The sequence below is a fragment of the Brachypodium distachyon genome, chromosome 2 (genome assembly GCF_000005505.3).
Source record: "Brachypodium distachyon strain Bd21 chromosome 2, Brachypodium_distachyon_v3.0, whole genome shotgun sequence".
Classification (NCBI taxonomy): domain Eukaryota; kingdom Viridiplantae; phylum Streptophyta; class Magnoliopsida; order Poales; family Poaceae; genus Brachypodium; species Brachypodium distachyon.
Window position 1 is genome coordinate 32123834 of NC_016132.3, and position 23600 is coordinate 32147433.

The following is a 23600-nucleotide window of genomic DNA, read 5'->3' on the forward strand; positions in this document are numbered from 1 at the left end:
AAGCATTCTGGCACGGCTTTTACTGGCCAACAGCATTAGCCGATGCTGAGAAGCTAGTCAAGACCTTTGAAGCATGCCAGTTTCACGCCAAGGAGAGCAAGCAGCCAGCGCAAGCCTTGCAAGTCATCCCGTCCTCGTGGCCGTTCGTGGTCTGGGGGTTGGACATCGTCGGCCATCGTCGACCTACGAGTACTTGCTCGTGGGCATCGACAAGTTCTCGAAGTGGATCGAGGTGGAGCCTGTCCGAGCTGTCACGGCGCAGGCGGCCATCAAGTTTTTCAAGGGCATTGTGTGCCGGTTTGGTGTGCCTAACGGCATCATCACCGACAACGGCACGCAATTCACTAGTGCGGTGTTCCAAGCTTACTGCGAGGACATGGGCACTAAGATTCACTTTGCCTCTGTTGCTCATCCGAGGAGCAATGGGCAGTGGAGAAAATAAGTTAGAAGAGGAAGTACTTGAGCTTGCAGGTACCTGCTGCTGGGCCGGTGCCCTGCAAGCTCGGGTCGAGGACCCTTCTGTCCCCAGCGGCAACTGCCGCCGCCGCAGTAACAGCCGCATCAGTGGCGTCCTTGTCACCGCAGCCCGACGCCAGGCGGGGTTTCTTGGCCGGGGCCGACGGCGAAGTACTGGCCTGCCCCCTCTTCCTCGATGACCTGGGAAATGTAGGAGTAAGCTAACAAGATATGAAAATCCGTGAAAACCAAAATGTTTAGAGCAACATCAAACTTACCCCGGTGGGTTGAGCTTGAGCACCCTGTCCGCCAGGATGCTTCTCGCCGGGGGGCCTGTTCGTGCGGGGGGAACTGGCGGAGCCGCGGGGGTAGCCGGGACGGCTGCTGCTGCCGCCCCGCTGCCGGTGGAGGCCACAATCCCCGCATCGACGTGAGGCGCCTGAGATTGTGGGTTGGCCTCCTGCCTGCTCGCACGCTCTGCTGCGGGCCGCCTCACCAGGCGGACGTCATCTTCATCATCGTCCTCCTCTAGCGCGACCCCGCCAGCTTCCGAGGGAGCGTCGCCGTCGTCGTCATCGTCGTCGTCGTCGCAGTCTCCTCTGATGCCCAGCGAGGAATCGTCAGAGTCCAAGTCCTCCGGCCTTGCGGAGCCCCGGTCCTGGCCACCCTGCCCCGACTCGGCAGCCGTCTCCTTGCCTTTGCGGGGCCTAGGTTGTGTGGGGGGGGGGGAGGGCTGCGACGAGGGGTCTTCCACGATCCCCCACTCGTCACAGAACTGTATCTCGTCCTCGCCTCGCCGGTGATGCCCTTCACCCAGAACTGTATCTCGTCCGGCGAGAGTTCTGTGCGCTTCAGCCGGGTCCGGTCGCCCGGCCCAGTGTACATCCATGCCGGATGTGAGCGCCGCTGCAGGGGAGCCACGCGCCTCCTGATGAAGTGGCGTGACACATCCGTGTCCGTGAGCCCAGCCTCGCGGAGCGCCTTGATCTTGGCACAGATCGGGGCCAACTCCTCGTCCTTCTGGTCGCGGAGTGTCCAGTCGTCAGAGCCCTTTGGGGCTCCGAGGGGCTCCTCGTGGAAATCCTGGAGCTCGTCGGTGCGCACCCAGCACCAGTCGCGGCGCCACTCGCTCTCAATCTTCCTCTTCCCTAGCTGGATGAACTCCGACCTGAGCTTGTCGCGGAACCGGAACACCACTCCCGAGGACAGGGGAGCCTTCGCCTCCACCCTCGGGTAGTACTAGTGGCGAAACAGAGCCACCGACGGCATCACCCCCACGAATGCTTCACAGAGGTGTTGGAAGACAGCCAATGTAAAGAATGACGTGGGGTGAACTTGAGCCATGATGAGCCCGTATGTCTCCATGATGGCAGAAAGAAAAAAAGAATGCGGCAGCATGAACCCGGCTAGGATGAACCTCCCGAAAATCCGGAAGTACTGCGGGTCGCGCTCTGCGCCGACAAAGAGAACTCGCGTCGGCCCGTCCTCATTTTGCTTGGTGGCGAGCGCCTAGACCAGCTTCTCCACCCCCCGCTGTTGTACCCGGGGGAGAAGAAGGCGAACTTGGCCCGCATCTCCTCATCCTTTCGTGCTCGCTCCGGCAGCTCCTTCTTGCTGGCCTTCTCGTGCTTCTCTCCCTTGCTGGTGCTCCCCTTGGGTCTGTTCTGACCCTTGGAAGACATCGGCGGGAGAGGGGGAGTGACTTTGGCTGTAGTTGGGGCGCGGAGAGCTTGGGAGGCAATGGCGGAAGCAGGAAACAGTGGGGGGTGCCCGCCGCCAGCCTCCGGTATTTATTAGGGCTGGCGTGCTGCAACGGACACCTCCACGATCAACAATAAAGTGCCCTAAAGAATCGGGAATTAAGATGGGGGTGCGCGACGTGGCCTTAACTCTTTGGTGATTTTGGGGGATAAGGTAAGAGATCATGCGCCCAACCGTTTCGCTCGGGAGAGTGGAACTATAAATGCGGCCCACGAGGCCGAGTACCGGGATACTCCCCCGGGACCCACGCGTCGAATCGGGCGTAGCCCGGCAACCGATCGAGGATAGCACTCACCGGGGCCTCAAGCCTGCCGGCTCACGCCCGGGGGCTACTGTCGTACGAGTGGCCCACGGGGTCCCACTGATACGGGACGCATGGGTCGCAAGTAACAAAGCCCCGCTAGGTTGGCCTCCCGGGAAGGATAGACCCGGGAAGCCCGCCCTAAGGAGACGGTCGTGGCAAAGACAAAGCCAAGAACCGGAACATGAGAAGCACCCGCTTCGGTGGGTACCCGGGAACTCTGGTCCCGGGAAGTGGAAGGAGCGCCGCCCCAGCAGCTGGCTGGGCGCGCTAGCCGGGAAGGGGCTCCCAGCAACCCGCGCTCAGGCGTGCAAGTGGGGCCCGCGGAACAGTGAAGACAGGACGAAACGGCGACAGGAGTCACATCGGTAGGGCTAGACTTGCTCAGCAAGGCTAGAGCGTCTACCCTATAATCCATTTTTATCTACCGTTTACGGTGGCTTGGGCGCTGCATGGCGCTCAACGTGGATCAACAGTAAAGTAATTTCTGTGGCGATGACACGCGTGCGGTTAACGTGTCACGCTGCATGTGTTGGCACCTATGGTATCCCTTGACTATAAAAGGAGGACCAAGGCCACTGGTCAAAGGGTTCCAGTTCCAGTCCCAGTGGGAAACCCAGCTAGTAGTAGCAAGGAGTATTGCTCATATTCATAGCAAATTCTCTTAGGAGAGCAAGTGGCTCCCCCGGAACCCCCCGCGGCAACTTGTAACAACACACACACATTCTCATGAATACAAATCCAAGCAGGACGTAGCGTGTTACACCTCCGGGTGGTCCGAACCTGGGTAAACTCACGTGTCGACACCTTGTGTCTTTCGTCACGTCGATGATCGCCGGAGCAATTGCCTCGCCCTCCACCGAACCAAAAAAGGGGGTGTCCAACACCCCCGGTGCCTGAGTCCCGTGCTCCGACAGCTCCCGTACGAAGGAAGAAGACGACCCAAAGCCGTCCTATCTAGGGCGTGCCCTCGCCCGTGGCTGTCGGATCTGCTCACCTATTCCCGAACCGGTATCGGGCCCAGCTGGGGCGTGGCCCAAGAAGCCGGCCTATTAAAAAAAATGGCGCGCCCGAAGGCGGCCCAACTCGCGTTCGCGCGAAGCCGGCTCGGCAGGCCCACGCGGCCGGAAGGGTTCGGAAACTTTGCAAAAAGGCCCAAGATTTCGAGAAAATTACCAATAAGTCCTCTAAAATTTCGGGGAGGCCCGCAAGGCCCCTGATTTTTTGCAAGAAAGTCCTCCGGGACACCAGATTTCTCGCAGAGAGGCCCCTAGGGTCCCGGTTTTTGCTAAAATACCCCCTGAAACTCGATTTCTTGTGGAGAAAATCGCCGTTGGCATGGAAGTTCCCTGAAACACCTCCACGGCTCCTATTCTTTGCATGAAAACCACCAAGTACCTGTGTTTCTCACAATGAAGCTTGCCAGGGAATTCATCAAAGACACCATCATAAATACAAGAAAAGGACTCAAGAGTCTCGCAACGAAGGTTGACCCGAAGGCATTCTCAATGCCTCCAGCTGAAGGGGGCTACTGTTGTAGTAAAATAAAACACTTATATGGGCCGGGCCGTAAATCCTACGTGGCGACGACTAGGACAACATTTCCCAGCGTGAGTCAAGATGCCAACGTGGCGTGGTCAATCCTACATGGCAAAAGAAGACAAGTCAACAAGTCAAGCCTCTCATGCCATGGTCAAAGGGTGAAATGAGCTAGATTAGGCGGCAAGAAAGGAGTAGGGATGAGGCTTTTGGTCCATGGTGGAACAAGAACCAACCCTCACTTTTCCGACATGGTGCACACAAAAGTTATGAACCAAGGAGCTACTTTTACCATTTTGCCCACACTTTTCTCTCTCCCTCAAAGGTAGCCATGGTCTTTTGTCATGCACCCCTAGGCTATAAAGACCCCATGGGGGCATGTATCATTCACTCTCAATTTGAATAAACTGAAGGGAAGAGGGCTAGAGTGATTCCTCTAAGGTTCGCTCTCGACCTCCGCTTTAAAAAAGACTAAAAGTCGACTGGCCTCAAGGAAGCCTTTTAAGTCATGTTTGAGACAGTCAATTGCAAGATGACCTACAATGACATCCTAGATCAATCACACGTCATGCAATTCTCAGGCATACTGATGCTAAAAGTCATGGGACCCAAAATATTTTATATAGTTTCAGGCTCAATGGGGGCATGCCATGACTGTGACAAATAGTGTTTCGGAGAGGACACGCCCTCCTGGGACACAACTCGCTTTTTGCACATTCAATAATCAAATGGAGAGGGACATGAATAAAAGCAGAAACAGTTTTTTGGTTGGATCGAAGCAGACAGCCGCAATTCCCCGCAATTCAGGAGGTGGTCATATTCAAAACAACATTAGTCATAGATGATGGTGCGATGAGATGGATATATATGTTGCTTGTCATTTATTGTCATCCCAAAACTATCAAATAAGGAAATGCCAAAATCACCTAGAAACACTTGTAAATTGTAATTGAATAACTTTCACCTAGAAATCCTCTAACTAAATTGCAAAAGCATACACACTCTACCAATGTTATTTGTAAAACAGAATGCTCAGACACTTCGAATTTCAATTTCACAGTTTGTTTATTCTGTGGACCTATGTCAGATCTTGAAAGTTAAAACCTATGCACCTAAATACAGGGCATTGTCCTTCGTGGCAACTTGTCTCTTTGTGACTGCATAGAACCCAAATTAACCTGGAATGCGTGCAAGATATTATAGAATCATCCAAATACCAACATCTCAGTGAAAAATACAATTCTGAATTAAAGCACCCAAAAAGCTCCGTTCAAAACTCCAAGAGCAGGTGCTATATATTTTGAAAAAAAAAGATGATAGTGGAGTATTTGTAGGGTTGTTTGTGTGTGTTAAATACTTCCCATTTTTGCAAGTGGAGCTCAGCAAGACAAGTTGCAGGGGAAAGTACTCTTCTATTAGTAACAGCGCACAAAGCTTCAGAGATTTATTAAGCTTAATAGTAGATAGCGCGATACCTAAATATGGTGGTACACATAACGAAAAACGATTTAAGTTCACAAACATAAACAAGGCCGCATCGTAACTGTTAAAGACTGAAATAAGTAGCAAACTACCTGACTTCCTGTGTCCATGCAACTCAAGTTTGTATTTTGTGGTCGTACTCAAAAAATGTATGCATCTATTTGCAGTTCCTCCACCAGATGCAAGAAGCCCATGGAGATGAGGTGACCAAGCAATAGCTTTCACAGCTGCTGTGTGCTCCGTATACTTCAATACTGGATGGACTGAATGTTCATTCCATACCAAAAGCTAGAGATGGAAAACAAATAGTATGAGCAGAAGAAAGAAAAGAAACAGCAAGAACAGCACAAACAACTATCAATATTTGATGGTGGATAACTAATTCGGTTTACAAAAGACACAACTCAAACTATAGTACTTGTGAACCTATGAAGAATCACAAGGGAGAATTACCAGGATCCTATCTAGATCAAAAGACATACCTTTCAATCCACACACGAAGCTAACGCTCAACGAACACGAGTGCTCTCAGCACATACACAACCACACATGAGTGTTTACAACTCTGAAATCTGAACTCACTTTCAAAGAAAAGGGTGAGGAATACTTATACTAGGAACATCCCTCCTAGTTAGGTGTGAAAGCAACCCAAAATAAGTTTTAGAAACATGTGGCTTTGCCTTGGAAAAGAGGAAGCTTATGAAGACTCGCGCAGCAGTCAATTCCTGAACACCTTGCATTGGAACTCTCATGTCTTTTGATTTGGGCCTTCAAATCATGCTCCGTTTGTTGTGCCTGCAAGCTGACTTCAAGGACAAGTTATTACTGCCCTCTACACATGCCGAACCCTTTCAGAATGGCGTGGAAAGAGGTGGAAACTTGGAGCATGAAATCTGAAGTGGTATCTCTACAATGTACACAATTGTTCTATCCTCCTTTGGCTTTTCCGGCAATGTGACATTGCCAAGAACATGGTTTGTGACATTATCTTCCTTGATCATTACTTGGGCCATAACATCCTCCCTCCCTTCAAGCAAAATCGTCCTCGGTTTTGAGTTCTTCTTGGGGTACTTCTTCACTTCAGGAAAATTTTCATCCTTGATTTTCTCTTCCTCACTACATGATGCATGAATGAATATTTATTGGACCTTCCATGATGAGTGACATTATGATCAAATTGCTGAGGCCTTCCTAGAAGAAGATGACAAGCCTGCATTGAACCACATCACAAGCCATCTTGTCCACATAAGTACCCACCGAGAATGGCACTTTAGCACAATGGGTAACCTTTAGCTTGCCAACACCATTCAGCCATTTCACATAATGGGGTTGTGGTTGTCGCCATATGGACAGCCCCAAAGCCTCCACAAGATCATTGCTAATGATGTTATTGTAGCTTCCACCGTCAATGATTACCTTGCAATCTTTATTCTTGATCTTGCAAATGGATTGAAATACGTTGTGTCTTTGTCCCTTCTCAGCAACCAGAGTGTCATCACGAGCCACTTTGCGAACCATGAGATTGACACCATCTCCTCCATCTGAACTCAAAGGTGTACCGGTTTCAAACGTGCAGTGGGCTTCATCTTTCCCCTCAGTTCAGATTCGTCACATGAATCAGCAGTGGCATAACCATCTTTTGTGAGCAGCACTTTCTTCGCATCGGGACAATCCTTCATGACATGCTCTCTGCCTAGAAAACGACAATCAATATATATCATAACATAAAAAATTATAAAAAGAAATATTATCAATGCCTAGAAATCTAAGAGAGATATACTTCATCATAGGGGAGCTACTGCACTCACATGAACAATGGAGACAGCATCACACACCACCTTCGTCTTCGAGGCTAAAGTGGTCAAATGTTTCCATCCTCTTCGATGAGAATGACTGGCCAGTCACATTGCCCATATCCTCGACGGTACCCTTTGGTTTTGTCGCCAATCCTCGGACATCAATATGTTCGCCCCGTGTTTATTGACAGTGGGAGCTCGTTAAGCCATCATCACCACCTAGGCTCTCAAGCAAATGCAGGTCACATGTTCTGCGATAAAAGAAATCTGCACTCCTAGGCTCTGGATGGCTTAGAGTAGTTCACGTTTGAGCCGGTCAATTGCAAGATGACCTACAATGACATCCTAGATCAATCACACGTCATGCAATTCTCAGGCATACTACATGATGCTAAAAATCATGGGACCCAAAAAAGTTTATATAGTTCCAGGCTCAATGGGGGCATGCCATGACTGACAAATAGTGTATCGGAGAGGGCACACGCTCTTGGGACACAACTCGCTTTTTGCACATTCAATAATCTAATGGAGAGGGACATGAAGAAAAGCAGAAGCATTTTTTTGGCTAGATCGAAGCAGACAGCCGCAATTCAGGAGGTGGTCATATTCAAAACAACATTAGTCATAGATGATGGTGCGCTGAGATGGATATATATGTTCCTTGTCATTTATTGTCATCCCAAAACTATCAAATAAGGAAATGCAAAAATCACCTAGAAACACTTGTAAATTGTAATTGGATAACTTTCACCTAGAAATCCTCTAACTAAATTGTAAAACAGAATGCTCAGACACTTCGAATTTCAATTTCACAGGTTGTTAATTCTGTGGGCCTATGTCAGATCTTGAAAGTTGAAACCTATGCACCTAAAATACAGGGCATTGTCCTTCGAGGCAACTCGTCTCTTTGCGACTGCATAGAACCCAAATTAACCTAGAATGCGTGCAAGATATTATAGAATCATCCAAATACCAACATCTCAGTCAAAAATACAATTCTGAATTAAAGCACCCAAAAAGCTCCGTTCAAAACTCCAAGAGCAGGTGCTATATATTTTGCAAAAAAAAAAAGATGATAGTGGAGTATTTGTAGGGTTGTTTGTGTGTGTTAAATACTTCCCATTTTTGCAAGTGGAGCTCAGCAAGACAAGATCTTTTCTGACTTTTGCAGGGGAAAGTACTCTTCTGTTAGTAACAGCGCACAAAGCTTCAGAGATTTATTAAGCTTAATAGTAGATAGCGCGATACCTAAATATGGTGGTACACATAATGAAAAACGATTTAAGTTCACAAACATAAACAAGGCAGCATAGTAACTGTTAAAGACTGAAATAAGTAGCAAACTACCTGACTTCCTGTGTCCATGCAACTCAAGTTTGTATTTTGTGGTCGTACTTCAAAAACGTATGCATATATTTGCAGTTCCTCCACCTGATGCAAGAAGCCCATGGAGATTAGGTGACCAAGCAATAGCTTTCACAGCTGCTGTGTGCTCCGTATACTTCAGTACTGGCTGGACTGAATGTTCATTCCATACCAAAAGCTAGAGATGGAAAACAAATAGTATGAGAAGAAGAAAAAAAAAAGATCATGAACATCCATGTGGCATGGACTTCATTGTGTTGGAAACTTGTGGGCAAGAATCATACTCTGTTGTCGTTACCACCAGAAGCGAGCTGGCGGTTATCATAAGATCACCTGAGCCCACAGACCTGAGAAGTTTAGGAATTTGTAAAAATAAATTATTTCGAGTTGCAAAATGGAGCACCCAAAGGACAATTCGTACATTGAAAAAACTAGCAAAATCTTGTAATGCTGTACATAACACTGCCATGCTATATGGACAGTTAAGAAAATATTACCTCCGATTTATGCCCAGTAAAGTTTATTACGTAGTCTTCCGGAGCACGGATATCATGGTGAAGGATGTTCTGGTCGCAACTGCCAGATGAAAGGAGCGAAGAGCTGCATGCAAGAGCACCCACTAGCAGGCGATGGCTTTCCATGGTTCTGATTCTCTTGCATCGTGTTGCATTCCATATCTACATAAGATAAAACACAAGATGACAGTCAGAATTATAGACCCCATTGAAATATCTAATTTTCCTACCAATACAAAACACCAACAGTAATACATGATTAGTCATATTTACCACCAGAACAATGTGCAAACTGAGATATCAGCTAAACTGGACAAATATTATTCTCTGAACACAGAAATGAAGATGGTGTTGACAAATTCATTTTATCCACAGAACTTCATTTTATCCATCACATGTTGATCATGAACTTTTTTTTAAATAAATTAGTATCTTTACTCCTATAAAAAAGGCATTTGGTGGTGGCGGTACGTCGCCACCCCCATCCCACTCTACTTACACTAGTAAGTTGCCCGTGCGTTGCTACGGAAAAAATAAATATACGCAAATAAAATTCAAACAAATTTGTACAATCAAAACTTAAACGATTGGTTTTCACATCTGGACTCCGCATTATTACATTCCAACATCCTGACTACAAAACTAAATCCCTTTTGCTTATACCTCCTCCTAGTTTTTTTTTGCTCGGGCCCGAAAGTACATTCTCCCTACTTGGCTTATCGGCCAAACATCTTCGGCTCCCCACACTGCTACTCCTATATCGCATAACCTACAACCTCTCTTAATTAGCAAGTTGTCGTCGGGATTGATCATCGGTTACAGTTGGAGTGACGACAACATTATGGAGTGGAACATCTATTTCTAATTCTGCCTGTTATATAGGATCAATTATATAGGACTGAAATAATTTGCAGAGAAATTAAAACATCAGTCTATGGAAGGTACACATATACTGCAAGGAATGCCAGGTGAATAGGAGAAAATGCATAGGATCATGGGACAATAGGGAGGGATTCATACGTGTACATCCTCAACGGCCCAAGCACACCGAAGAACCACGGCGTTAGGCTGCCTAAAGTAATTCTCTTAGCGAATGGAGATGCATTAAAAAGAATAGCCAAAGCATATGCACAGTGGAAGTAAATCTAGCTGAAAAGAGTTAAACTTTTTTACTTCAGAATGAAGTGCATAGAATTCTTTGAAGGATGGAGTACATAGAATTTCCAATAAAGCACTCTTTCTCAATGTCCAAGGTAATCTCTTGTAAGATTGTACCCACTTGAAAGTCAGCGGTCAAGACTACAAGTTTAGGAAAACTAATGTACAATCTCAAACAAAATATGTCATGAAGAAACATCTCCGCAACTGAAATTGCAAAATAATTTAACATATAAAATGGGACCCACGATAGATTAATTATAAAATATCTCTCCTCCTTGTTTTTCATCTCCCTCGTTAGATGCTCCACCGAACACCTCCTCTTTTCTCTGCCTGCTAGTTGTTGTTTTTTTCAGAGGAAGAGGGGAAGATCCGCAGGCCTTTGGTTGCTTATTTCAAAGTCACGCCTCTCACGAACACCTCCTCTTTTCCAGAAACTTCTGGCCATTGTGGCAGGGATGGTGTAGGGCGCGGGGGCCATGGTGGCGGCGACGGTCGTCGCGGCTGGGATGGGCCGGCGTTTACCTGGCGCAGGCCGCGACTGCCGCAAGGGGGCGGGGCACAGCAGCAAAGCCAGCCGCCAGCAGGCCGGTCTCCTCTTCAAATCGGGAGCAAAATCTCTTCTCCATGCTCGGATCTATCTATTCCAAATCCCAAATCTTCACTCCCTAATCCGGTACTCACTAACAGATTCGATTCTCACGGATGTGGACCATGTGGTTCAATTCTAATCAAGGGAGCTAGACTTGGCGGCAATGTAGTAGCAGCCTCAGCGCAAGCCGCAAGGTACGGAAATGATGGCCCCACATGTAAGAGGCGAGAGGGTGGGGCGACATACCGCCACCACCAATTGCCTTCTTTATATAAGAGTAAAGATGTGGGACCAACCTTGCTCCGCTATCATATCTGACCTCCACCTTCAGCTTTCTCAGTCCTGCGCAGAGTCGCCGCCGCAAACCTCGCCGACCTCACCGCAAATCAGGACACGGTATGCTGCCCTTTTCCCTTCGCTTTCCCATCCATGGAGGACGCCATTGCCACACAGGCTCGTCCGTTGCAGAGTACATGCCCAACGATATTCCCTGGCGAGTCAGCCATGGCGGTGCGGGGTGATGGCGACGGCCAAGACGGTGCCAGCGGAGCGGCGCATCGGGCGAGTTGGTCACAGCTGAGTGGGGTGATGGTGGCTGCCAGCCCAGCCCGGCTCACTGTATTCATCCTGCAGTTAATCCCCTCCCCCTTCCCCAAAACCTCCACACCTGCCTCGTGCTCCTCTATAGCATCCGCATCTTCATCCTCCACGCCCCCGCAAATCTCAAGAAGGCCAAGGATGCCTCCCATATTCATCCTGCAGTTAATCCCCTCCCCCTTCCCCAAAACCTACGAGACCCTCCTCCGTATGGACGTGACCAGCTCAACTGGAGGAGCTAGCGCAACAGGATCGTCAATACTGAACCCTAATTGGTATGATCTGCTTTGCTTTCACCTCTCGAATCCCCTTTTCTACCCCCACCGACCCCACATTGCAGCATACCAACCAATTTTCACCTCCATTAATGGAATGCAAATCTTTGCATTGATGTTGCATCGCAACAGTCGATGCAGGCAATTTCATATTTGTTCTCTCCATTGTTTATAATAAGTATACATGCTGTAACTACAAATTCTCATTCATTCTTAACGCAATAGCAGAGCACCTGCTTATTTCCCTAAAAAAAGTATACATGCTATGCGTGCACCTTTTGTTGCTATTTTTCTCAGATTTCAGTCAAATGTAAAGTATTCTGTACAGGAGATAAAAGCATGAGGTAAGTGTTCAGTACATCATTGTCTATAGTATTCATGATTGGGCTGCTGCTAAAGTTGTCGTTGCACTCGAGTAATTGCATTGCCAAGGTATACACACCCTGCTCCTAGCTGATTTTGTGTACATGAAAATTCTCTGTGGTTATGTTACCTGTCAGCATTAATCAGTGGCTAATTATGTCCACCTTTAGAATGCATGCCTTCAGTAAGGATTTAGCCGTTATAGCATGCCTTTTGTAAGGCCTTAAAAAGGAATAGGAATGGCATGTTTTTCCATATACAGTATTGGTAAGGAGCATCGCGTAATATCCAGCTGCCATGTCCGTGTCGTCTTATTTTGGTAAATTCGCAATTGTGATCTTAGTCCGAATCGATGAGTTGATAATGAGTATAGTACCAACATAAACGGGAAAGTGCAGTACCAAATGCCACCACTTGTGTGTTCTTTTTATGATGTTGTTTTTGTATCAAATAATTACGTTTATGCTATTTTCACTCATGAACCGAACTACTCAAAAGTAGTCTTTGGTGCTTGGAAGGGGTGTACATCCTACGAGGTACAAGCTACATGGTTGAAGAGATCTGGCAAGAGCTTTCTTACAGAAAATTCATTGAAAGGGAAGATCTATCAAAAGAGAGATCCTCCCAGTTGCATAGGCTGAAGTGCGTAAAAATTATTTTCTCTGCGTTACTTATTCGTATCAATGGGGTATCGTAGTTCCTGCCTAATATATCATTTTTTATTTTTTAGGGCAGTATTTTTTAGCTGCTGATGATGTGGTGCAGCCCCTGGACGCCGGCGTGGAGGGAGGGAGCCCCCGGCGGCAGCTCCGTGAAGGGGGCATCTTCGCCGGTGATCCCCTTCACCCATGCCCGAATCGCATCCGGGGCCACGCCCCCGTTCTGGAGGCGGGTGGTGTCCCCGGGCCCCGTGTACATCCACGCGGGGTGGGAGCGCAGTTGTAGCGGTGCGATGCACCGGCTGATGTAGGTGCGCGCCACGTCGAGGTCGGTGAGCCCCGCTAGCCGCAGGGCCTTGATCCTATCAACGATGGGGAGGAGCTCGGCATCGCGGCTGTAACGGTCCCGCCAGCTGCCATTGGTCACCGGCAACTTGGTGGGTGCGTAGATGAACTCCTCAGGTTCCTCCACGCGAACCCAGCACCATTCCGCATGCCATTCCTTCTCGATCTTCTTCTCCGACAGCACGATGAACTTTGACTTCATCCGGTCGCGGGCGCGGAACACCACCCCCGATGACATCACCTCCGCCTGCTTGACGCGCGGGTAGAAGTAGTGCCGGAATAATGCCACCGACGGCATCACTCCGACGAAACCCTCGCAGAGGAACTGGAAGACGGCGAGGAGGAAGAGGGAGGTGGGGTGGAGCTGCGCCACCTGAAGCTGGTACGCCTCCATGAGCGCGTGGAGGAACAAGGAGTATGGAGGCATCAACCTGGTGAGGATGAAGCGCGCGAACACCCAGAAGTCATTCTCCTGTGGTATCCCCTTGAGTATAAAAGAAGGACAATTGCCAACGATCAGGGGGTTCGGTTTTTTTTACTAGCTTTGGCCAGAAATAGCATGTAGCTCTTAGCAGAAAAGGAGAGAACACCCGGGAACTCCCCGCGGCAACTTGTAATCCCTTGTTCACTGGCTAATAAGAACGCTGAAGCAGGACATAGGGTTTTACACCTCAGGGTGGCCCAAACCTGGGTAAAAACGATTGTGTGCATCCTCACGCTTGACATTGGCTTCGCCGGCGATCGCCGGAGCGATCCCCGACGCCCTCTTCCGAACCTAAAAGGGGGTGCCACTCACCCCCGGTGTCTACGCCCCGGGCTACGACATTCTTCGACTGTCAAGCCATACCTTCGTGCCGGCGTTGCGGAGAGCGGCCCGGGTGGGAAGCCGCGTGTGGTCTTCCTGGTTGGGGCCATCACCCGCAGCCAGCCTCGTCACCTTGGGCCAGAGCCGGAGGCGTTGAAGAAGAAGTCCAAATAGCTCGCGAGGAAGCGCAAGGGGAAGACGCGCCCCAATGATCTGGTGCTGCTTGCCAATGTCGCCGGCGAGCAAGTCCGTGTGTCGACCGTCGCGAAGCCGATGCTGGTGTCCTTAACGTCGCTCGCGGCTGCGGGCACCCTCGGCTACGCTGCATCTCGAAGCATCATTCCCCACCGGGTACACGCCGCGTATGGTTCCCCTAAATTTCATTTTCAGGTTGGTCGCGACATCGATGGCAAAGCACCTGGCAAGGATCTTGGAGAGGAAGAGAGCACCGTCTTCGTTGGAAACACCAAGAAGCGCCGTTTCCGTATGGCTTTGCTCGCCGGCCTGATGTACCTCCTGGAGGAGCTTTCTGCCGCCGGATCTGTGGCCGAGCAGCTACAGCAGCACCTTTCTACTCCGCTTGGGGTAACTCAGGCAGTGGGGATCGGAGCAACAACCCATTGCCAGAATCCACTGAGGGAGCTTGGATTGGCCATGGGCAAGGAATCAAGGAGATGGTGAAGTAGGAGAATGGTCTTTTGTGTCTAGTTTCAGCTATGAAGTAGCAGATGTTCTTTTGTGTTTGGTTTCAGCTAAGCAAGTGTTAACCGTAGCTAAGCAAGGTAGGTAGTTATCCATGTTATCATGTGTTCGTGTTTGAACTACAAAGTACCTATATGTATGTCATCACTTCTATGCAGTCCGTGTTGATGTTCCCCTATTTTTTCGTAATTTGTACTGATATGATTGCTCTGTTTGATTCATATGAACTGTTGGATTATAGATATGAGATTTCATAGAAGTGGGAATAGAAATAGCACCATGTTGAACAACCATACTGCCGCACATATCCCTTTATTCAAACACTCAATGTCTTTATTCAAACAGTCATGGTCTCAAACACATACTTCTCTACACAAGGCTCACAATCTGAAATTCACAAACTGTCAGAGCACGGGTCTCCGGCACCGGGGATGCTAGACACCCCCTTGTTGTTCGGTGGAGGGCGAGGAGATCGCTCCGGCGATCGCCGGCGTGACGTAAGACACGAAGTGTGGACAGTTAGATTTACCCAGGTTCGGGCCACCCGGAGGTGTAACACCCTACGTCCTACTCTTGGTTGTATTCACGAACGAGTATGCTTTACAGATTGCCCGGGGGGTTCCCAGGTAGGCTACTTGTCCCTCTAAGGAACTCTGCTAAGTGTAGACGCAATACTGCTCGTTACTCACTAGGGTTCGAACCCTTTGACCGGTGGCATTAGTCCTCCTTTTATAGACAAGGGGATACCACAGGTGCCGATGCATGCAGCACGACACGTTAGCTATCCGCGTTTCACTGCCACAAAACTCATACTACTGTTGATCCACGCTGGGCGCCATGCAGCGCCCAGGCCACTGTACACGGTAAATAAAATGGATTATAGGGTAGCCGCTCTAGCCTTGCTGAGCAAGACTAGCCCTGCCGATGTGACTCCTGTCGGTGCATTAAATGCACACTGCCCACTGTCTCGTCCTGTCTTCACTGTTCTGCGGGCCCCATCTCCATGCCCGAGCGCGGGTGCGGGGATCCCATTCCCGGCAAGCGCACCCAGCCAGTTGACGGGGCAGAGTGCCTTCCACTTCCCGGGACCAGAGTTCCCGATTCTTTAGGCCACTTTATTGCTAATTGTGGGGGTGTCCGTTGCAGCCTGCCAGCCCCGGTAAATACTCAAGGATGGCGGCGGGCATCCCCCACTGTTTCCTGCTTCCGCCATTGCCTGCCAAGCTCTCCGCGCCCCAATTCCGGCCAAACTCACTCCCCACTCCCGCCGATGTCTTCCATGGGCCCGAGCCAACCCAAGGGGAGCACCAGCAAAGGAGAGAAGCGCGAGAAGGGGTGCTGGGGAAGAGGAATATTCAGAGCGAGTGGCGCCGCGACTAGTGCTGGGTGCGCACCGACGAGCTCCTGGATTTCCACGAGGAGCCTCTCGGGCCCCCAAAGGGCTTCGATGACTAGACACCCCGCGACCAGAAGGACGAGGAGCTGTCCCGATCTGCGCCAAGATCTAGGCGCTCCATGAAGCCGGGCTCACGGACACGGACGTGGCGCGCCCCTTCATCGGGAGGCGCGTGGCTCCCCTGCAGCGGCGCTCACATCCGGCATGGATGTACATCGGGCCGGGCGACCGGACCCGGCTGCAGTGCACAGAACTCTCGCCAGACGAGATACAGTTCTGGGTGAATGGCATCACCGGCGAGGACGAAGCGTTCCGGTTGCTGCCACTTGGAGCGCACCCACTCCATGCCGGGATCCCGAACCTGGGAGCCCGGGATCTCCAACTCTGTGATGAGTAGGGGATCGTGGAAGACCCCTCGTTGCAGCCCTCCCCCCCGCAACCCAGGTCTCGCACCGGCAAGGAGCCGGCTGCCGTTTCGGGGGAGGGTGGCCAGGACCGGGGCTCCGCCAGGCCGGAGGACTCGGACTCCGACGATTCCTCCCTGGGCGTCGGATTCCGACGATGACGATGACGACGGCGGTGACGCTCCCCCGGAAGCTGGCAGGGTCGCGCTGGAGGGGCATGATGACGAAGACTACGTCCCCCTGGTGACGCGGTCTGCGGCAGAGCGGGCGGGAGGTATGCACAGGCTCAAGCAGCCCCAGCTCTAACTTATTTCCTCCACTGCTTTCTGACATAGAGTTCCCCGCAGGATCCATGACATCCGACGGGAGCGTCCTGGCAACTGGCGGGGAGGCGACTGGCGAGGACGCACACCAGGCCGATGACGAGACGCGGCAAGGTACAGCTTTGTTTTCCGTAGCGTTTCTTTCACCCATTTGCGCCATCTTCTAGGCTGACGCAGGTGTTTACATGGAGTAGCTGGGGATGTCCCAACTGCGCCCCCGCCCACCAAGGTGCGGGTAATCAACCTCACCGGCAAGGCCTACGATGATGCTCTGGAGGAGGTTGCCTCCGTCGGAGCCCTTCAACAACCTGCGCCGAAGCTTGCCGGGGACGCGACTGCTACCGCAGGTGACGCCAAGCAGACGGTGCCGCCTGCGGCGGGTTACAAGGGGCAGCCTCTGCCAGCCGAGGCAAGCAGCGGCGCCCTGGAGAAGTCCTCGAGCCCCCAACCTGCCCCTCCGGGCGGGCACGGATCGGCGGGACTCGGCCAAGCCGGAGGCGCGTCACTGAACCCTGACACGGCCTCGAGGTCGCAGACTGTTGCGGCGGGGTCCTCCTCCGCCTCCGCCGAAGCCGCCTTCAGCCCGGGAGCAGGGGAGCTCGCCGGGCGGTCATGGGGGCGAATCACCTTCGACCCTAGCATGTTCCAACAGGGGCACCAGGTAATCGACAACATCCAGCCGCAACAGTGGATGGTCATCGATTTCTTCAATGATGCGCAACAGCACCATGCCCGCGTGGTGGCAGAACTGGGCATTGCGTGACGGGAGGCAGAGGAGCAGCGCACGGAGCTGCAGCGTCTCCGGGGGGGAGCTCCAGCAGGCGCAACAAGCTAGGGCGGCTCCCACCGTGCAAGGAGTTCCGGAGGCCGAAGTCCTCCGGCAACTGTGGGACCTGTAGCAAGAGCACCAGCGAGAGCTTGAGCTGGTGAAGGCCACGCACGCCAAGAGTGAAGAGGAGCACCAGGCGGCCCTGGACTTGTTCCAGGGGCGTCTCTAGGAGAAGACGGACTTGCTGTCCAACTACTCCCTAGAGATCCAGCGACTCCGTCGCGAGGTTGGAGAGCTGGAGACGGTGGCTGCGACAGCAGCTGAAGCATCGGCGCGCCGAGAGAAGGAACTGCAAGACCAGGCTCACTCCGGGGAGCGCGAGCTTGCGGGGCAGCTCAAGGCTGCCCAGGATGCTGGCTCGTCCCTTCAGGGCGAGCTTGACATGGCGCGGCAGTAGCTCCGGTTCATCGACGAGGACAACACACCAAGAAGGCGTCCGAGATTGGTAAGCTGAAGGCCGAATGCCATGAGCACAAGCTGCAGGCCCAGGAAGCTTGTGTTGCATGCACCGAGCTGCGGGCCCGCAGGATGGGGGAGGTAGCCAGGCTGAAGAAGCTTGCGGACTCGGAGGTGGAGGCGTTGCAGGGGTTCAACACTCGGTGACCTCCTTCGACGGGGTGAACATCGGCAGCTTCAGCTCCTTTTTTGCAGATTTCGTTGGCCGGCTGCACGGCCTGCAGAGCTGCGTCACGGCTTTCGGGGACCGGCAGGTCGGCCTCATAGCCGAGCAAGTTGCCGGGCAAATTCTTACCCGGGTCCACTCCGCCCACCCCGACTTCCTGTTCGAGTCGGTCTTCGACGCCTGGTCAGACAAAGAAGAGGCCAAGACCCACCGGGAAGCGGTGCAAGGCGTGGTGGACGAGATGGTGGTGCGGATGCAGAGCAAGGCTGATGAAGCTGAAGCTGCTGACGAAGAAGCCGTCGGAGGAGGCCCTGGCGTTGAGGAGGCACCTGACGCCGACGCTGCTGCCCCGGGAGCACCTCCTGCATAGTTATCTGCTTGTTCTTCCTTTGTATTCACTTTCCTGCAAGTGGCGCAAGGCGCATTAGAACTTACTTTGTGTTAGCCCTTGTTATTTTGAACGTTTATCACGAACTCACTTGTTTGAATTCCGCTTTATCCAATGTCAATTTACTTGTCCCTTGCCTACAATTAGCTTGCTGGGGAGGGGCTCTGTCCTTCTCGTGTTAAACCTTGTGTATTCGGGGACTCGCCAACCGCGTGCCAACCTGGGGCCAGACAGCAGAGGCCAGTCACTCCACCCGCGGGTTAACTATCCCAGCGCACACGCCTCCGGAGCGGACCCGCGATCCAAGCGTGGGAGGCGTCCTCCGCCCGCAAGTGTCCTTCCTACACTCCGGCTACACGGGGACTGAGCTTACCTCGGCAAACCAGTGCGATTAGAGGAAGAACTAAGGACTCGAAATGAAGTACTTAGCTTTCTGTTTTCTCAGCATTCTGAGCAGCCTGTTAAGAGTCGCGGCAAGGACACGGTGGCAGTGCACCCTCCAGCGGCATGCGCAGAGGCATGCACCACCACCGCGTCTTAGCTATGCCTCTCGCTTTCGGTGTTTCCGCCTCTGGTATTCTCTTCTACGTGATGTGGCAGGGCCGCGATGGTGGGAACACTCTCGGCGACAAATGCAGAGGGATGCACCACCATCGCCTCTCTACGACATCACTTGCGTTTTTGCTCGTTGTTGGTGTTGCGCTTGCTTCGGTCTTTAAATATCCAAGTGTTGCCCTTGCCGCCACGCATGCGGAACCACCGGTAGGCGCGTGGAGGCACTGGCCCTGTATCAGTGTCCTGCATCAAGCCTCGAAGTAACTGCCATATATGTGCAACTTACTCGCAAGACGGCGACACCCGTTACCTCCCCACGAGCATCACAGTGTGCCTTCGTCCCAATCTTTCCCCTGCATGTCAGATTCCTGCAGTGCCCACGGTGCATAGATAAGTTTTCGAAATGCACGAAAAACAGCACGAACTGGATAACCTCCTGCCTCTCGGACTTGGGTGTGAGCATCTTTATTATTCCACGGTGCCTCGCAGGCACGTAGCACGTTGTGAACGGGTTCATCAACTGCTAGTCCTCGTTCCAGGATGTTCCGGGAACAAGCTTGGTTTTTAGGGTTCCGGCAGCCCCCTGCTCATAGCCAAGGATGAAGAGACAATTCTGTGCACCTAGAGTAGGAGACAGAAGCAAACATTAATAGCAAAACAGAATATTTATTGAAACAACACTTATCTTTATTTACCTTTGTGCTAGCGGATTACAATTGGGCCTTGCCCAGCTACACTAGCTTAAAGAGGCACGCTGCCACAGCATCACCCGTGGGTAAGGCGCCATAGTTTCACGGGTAGAACATGCGCAGGTGCGCAATATTCCATCTATTGGTCACCGGCAAGCCTTCTTCGGTTTCCAGCCGGACAGCCCCTCTGGCCACCTGCACTACCCGGAAAGGCCCTTCGCAGTTTGGAGTCAACTTGTTCCCGGCCTTCATTCCTTGTATCCGGCACAGGACGAGGTCTCCAACCTCGAGCCCTCGGGGACGGACTCTCCTGTCGTGATAACGACGGAGCCCCTGTTGGTAGCCTGCAGCTCGCGCAGCAGCCCGGCATCGAATCTCCTCGATGAAGCTAAGGTCGTCAATCCTCTGCGCGTGCTGGCTCTCTTTGCCGTACGCGCATACCCGAGGTGACTCATTCTTGAGCTCGAGGGGCAGCACAGCTTCTGCCCCGTAGACGAGGGCAAACGGAGTTTCGCCTGTCGCCTGACTTGGTGTGGTCCGTAACGACCACAGCACGAGCTGGAGTTCTTCAACCCAGTGTTTCCCGTGGCCCTTGAGCTTGTCAAAGGTTCTCGTCTTGAGCCCCTGTAGCACCTCTGCGTTGGCTCGCTCCACTTCCCGTTGCTCCTCGGATGAGCAACAGAGGTGAAGTAGATTTTAGTGCCCATGTCCTCGCAGTAAGCTCGGAACACCGCACTAGTGAATTGTGTGCCATTATCGGTGATGATGCTGTTAGACACACCAAACTGGCACACAATGCTCTTGAAGAACTTGATGGCCACCTGCGTTGTGACAGCTCGCGCAGGCTCCATCTCGACCCATTTCGAGAACTTGTCAATGGCTACAAGAAATCTCGTCCCCGAGATTTGGCGAGGCTAGAGGAGAAAGTTCACTCGTCTCTCACTTGGGATCCTTATGTCCTGTGTCTCTCACATAGGGTAAGGTGTGGGATTCTTCTTGACAAGGTACCTACAAGTATAGTGGTTTTCTTGCTTGCAACTTTAGCAGATGAATCCATTTATGAAACTGCATAATCTTCTCTTGCTTGGTGTGGCTAGGAATCGGTTTGGTACTACTTCCAGTCAAAAGTTCTTGAATTTCTACTTCAGTCCTTTGGTCCATTCATACTTTTTTTTTCTTCTTCAAAGGTCTTCCAATCTTGGATAAATTATTGACGACCATTGGAGCGGTCTATCTTGACGCAACGTGTCTTGGGAAAGTAACTTCTTTAATCCAAAAACGCACACTTGCGGACTCGATGTACGTAGAGTTCATGTTTCTTGAGGTTCAGCCAATTCTCCTTGAAGACTTGATTCTTTCTCAAAATGTCTCATTGGCATTCTTGAGATTCCATAAATAGCTCGAATTATCTTGAGTAGGGTTTCTCCTTTCGCTCAATAAATACTAGCTTTTAAGATAGGAAAGAATAGACCAAGAGAGAGCGAAGCGTCTACTACCCAAACAAAAGGTTTTATTATCAAAATAATTTTATTTGCGGCTGTCAATAAATCTGAAAGGTGACAGATCACAAATGGCGTTATCTAACGGGTAACTATACCAAGGGGTTATAATCCTATCAAGGTCATCTTGAGATCTTCCATTTCATCACAACTTTATCGTTCGAAAATATCGGGAATCCTTGTTGAAATATTGATGTGGCATCGCTCCACTGGTCATCTTCATCTTCTAAGGTAAGAATAATTTATTTATTTTGAAAAAGGAGACGGATGTTTGAAAACTTTTGAAATGGGGATAAGGTCATGAAAGAGTAGATGAGTAGAGAATGTGAGAGGTTTCATAGATATCTAGTTTTGCAAAAGAGTCCTTAGGTCTTGTTGAAGGTACCTCTAATTCTTTTGAAAAGGAAAGGGATGATGGAATTATTTTAAGATAAGGTGAGAGTATGAAAGAATAGACGAGATCAAAGAATACTAGAGTTTTTGTAAATATTTAGTTTCTGAGATAAGTCCGTATGGTCTATCCAATCTAGGGTCACGAATCTACAGGCAACACAATGCTTTGAATCTGAAGCGATCCTCCCCCTTACAAAGGTTTCGATCTATGTGCTTACAGTGCTAGTCCCCGGATCGACTCGCTAGCACACACAGTTTCAAGATGTAATATCAAGATACAAAGGTCAAAAGTATATTACATCGCATCGATCCAGAATTTAGTAGTAACTTACATATTGCATAACCTCATGGGTTATCTCAAAAGAAAATAAAATCTTGCAGCGGAAGGCAGAAGATACAGGAGTCCCATAACAACTCCACAGTCGAAACATGTTGGAATGTAAACTCGCAACCCTAACAAATCGTACCTCACTCTTCACCTGGTTCACCTGCAACATTTAAACGTTGCAGCCACTAGGGGGTCAATACATTGAATGTATTGGCAAGTTCACCAAAGGGGATCCTATCAAGTACATGCAGTATTTGGCTAGGAGGGGTTTGGCTATTTGCATAAAAGCATCATTGTTCAATCCTATCCTTTTTAAACAAATAGTTTTGAATTCTATTGGACACGGGGTAGAAACACCCATGCTCCTATTAACCTAGGCACATTGAGTAGAAACATCAATGCTCCTACCCAGTTCAATTCATTCGTTTTATTATGAAATCGGAATGAGTGAGACCTTCCTTACAGCCCCAATATCTAGTTGCTCATAATTGTCCGTAACCGGGGACACGGCTAAGTACTTAGTTTGACACTCTCGAGAGGTGGTACACTTGACCCACAAGAAATCGATGTGTTAATCCCTTGCTGTCCTCAGGGTAGAGTAGCAACGGCATCGACTACAGGAATTTTCAGAACATAATCCCCCAGACCACCTGAGGGACGCACCCCCACCTACACTGCTACATACCGATGTCACCTCGGATCCGGGTTCATATTTCTTACATCCATCCTGGCAGAGCCCATAATATCATGTGGTTGTACTGGAAGCTACTAAACAGGAAACTAGTCCAGTCTCTGGTTACCCCGGGTGGCATCCCACATTGTGACGCAGGCGCTCCCCGAATCGCACAGGGAGACGACCATGAATGCTCCTGAATCGCACGGAGAGATGACTCAGCGGGCCCCATAGAAATGGACCTAACGTCACGACATCCGAAAACTCAAAGCAGCCCACCCAGGACGGTTCATTGAATTACTTGTTTTGCCATACACTAGGAAAATCATATTGTAATTCAATAGTATCACATCGTAATAATACCACCCTCGTTTATTTATCGTAGCATAGCATTTTACTACTACGATGGCAATTGGTGGTAAGGACATGACAAGGGTATCCTATACTATTAGGACAGATCATAGCTAGCATAGATACAATAATAATCCTAACAATGCAACTAATAAAATCTAGTGCATAACAAAATAATGGGATGATGATCAAAGTGAACTTGCCTGATTAGTGTCTTTGTATTCTTCTTCTTTTCGATACTCACGGTTACCGCACTCCGTATAATCTATCGCGAAGAACAAAAAGCAATAATAAATACCATTCGACAACTCCAAATCATAACTCCAAATAATGAACCAAAGCAAATACAAAGTTTAAATTAAATAGTAACTAACTACTGTTAGGCTATCCTAGGCATAGATCTAAGAGATAGGAACAAGGTTGGGATGAAAGCGGAGTT

General features: G+C 50.3%; 1 long non-coding RNA gene across 4 annotated transcripts; it reads right to left on the reverse strand.

Annotated features, from left to right (window-relative positions):
* Nucleotides 1-7010: 7010 nt before the first annotated feature.
* On the reverse strand, nt 7011-12890 carry LOC100831329. 4 transcript variants are annotated; one of them, XR_730668.3, is made up of 6 exons: nt 12197-12890; nt 9198-9377; nt 8985-9047; nt 8683-8878; nt 7348-7667; nt 7011-7232 (listed from the first exon to the last, which is right to left on the reverse strand). It is a non-coding gene; the product is annotated as an uncharacterized LOC100831329 (long non-coding RNA). The 4 variants fall into 4 exon arrangements; XR_730670.2 differs by lacking the exon at nt 12197-12890 and adding an exon at nt 11341-11351; XR_730669.2 differs by lacking the exon at nt 12197-12890 and adding an exon at nt 10236-10312.
* Nucleotides 12891-23600: the final 10710 nt, after the last annotated feature.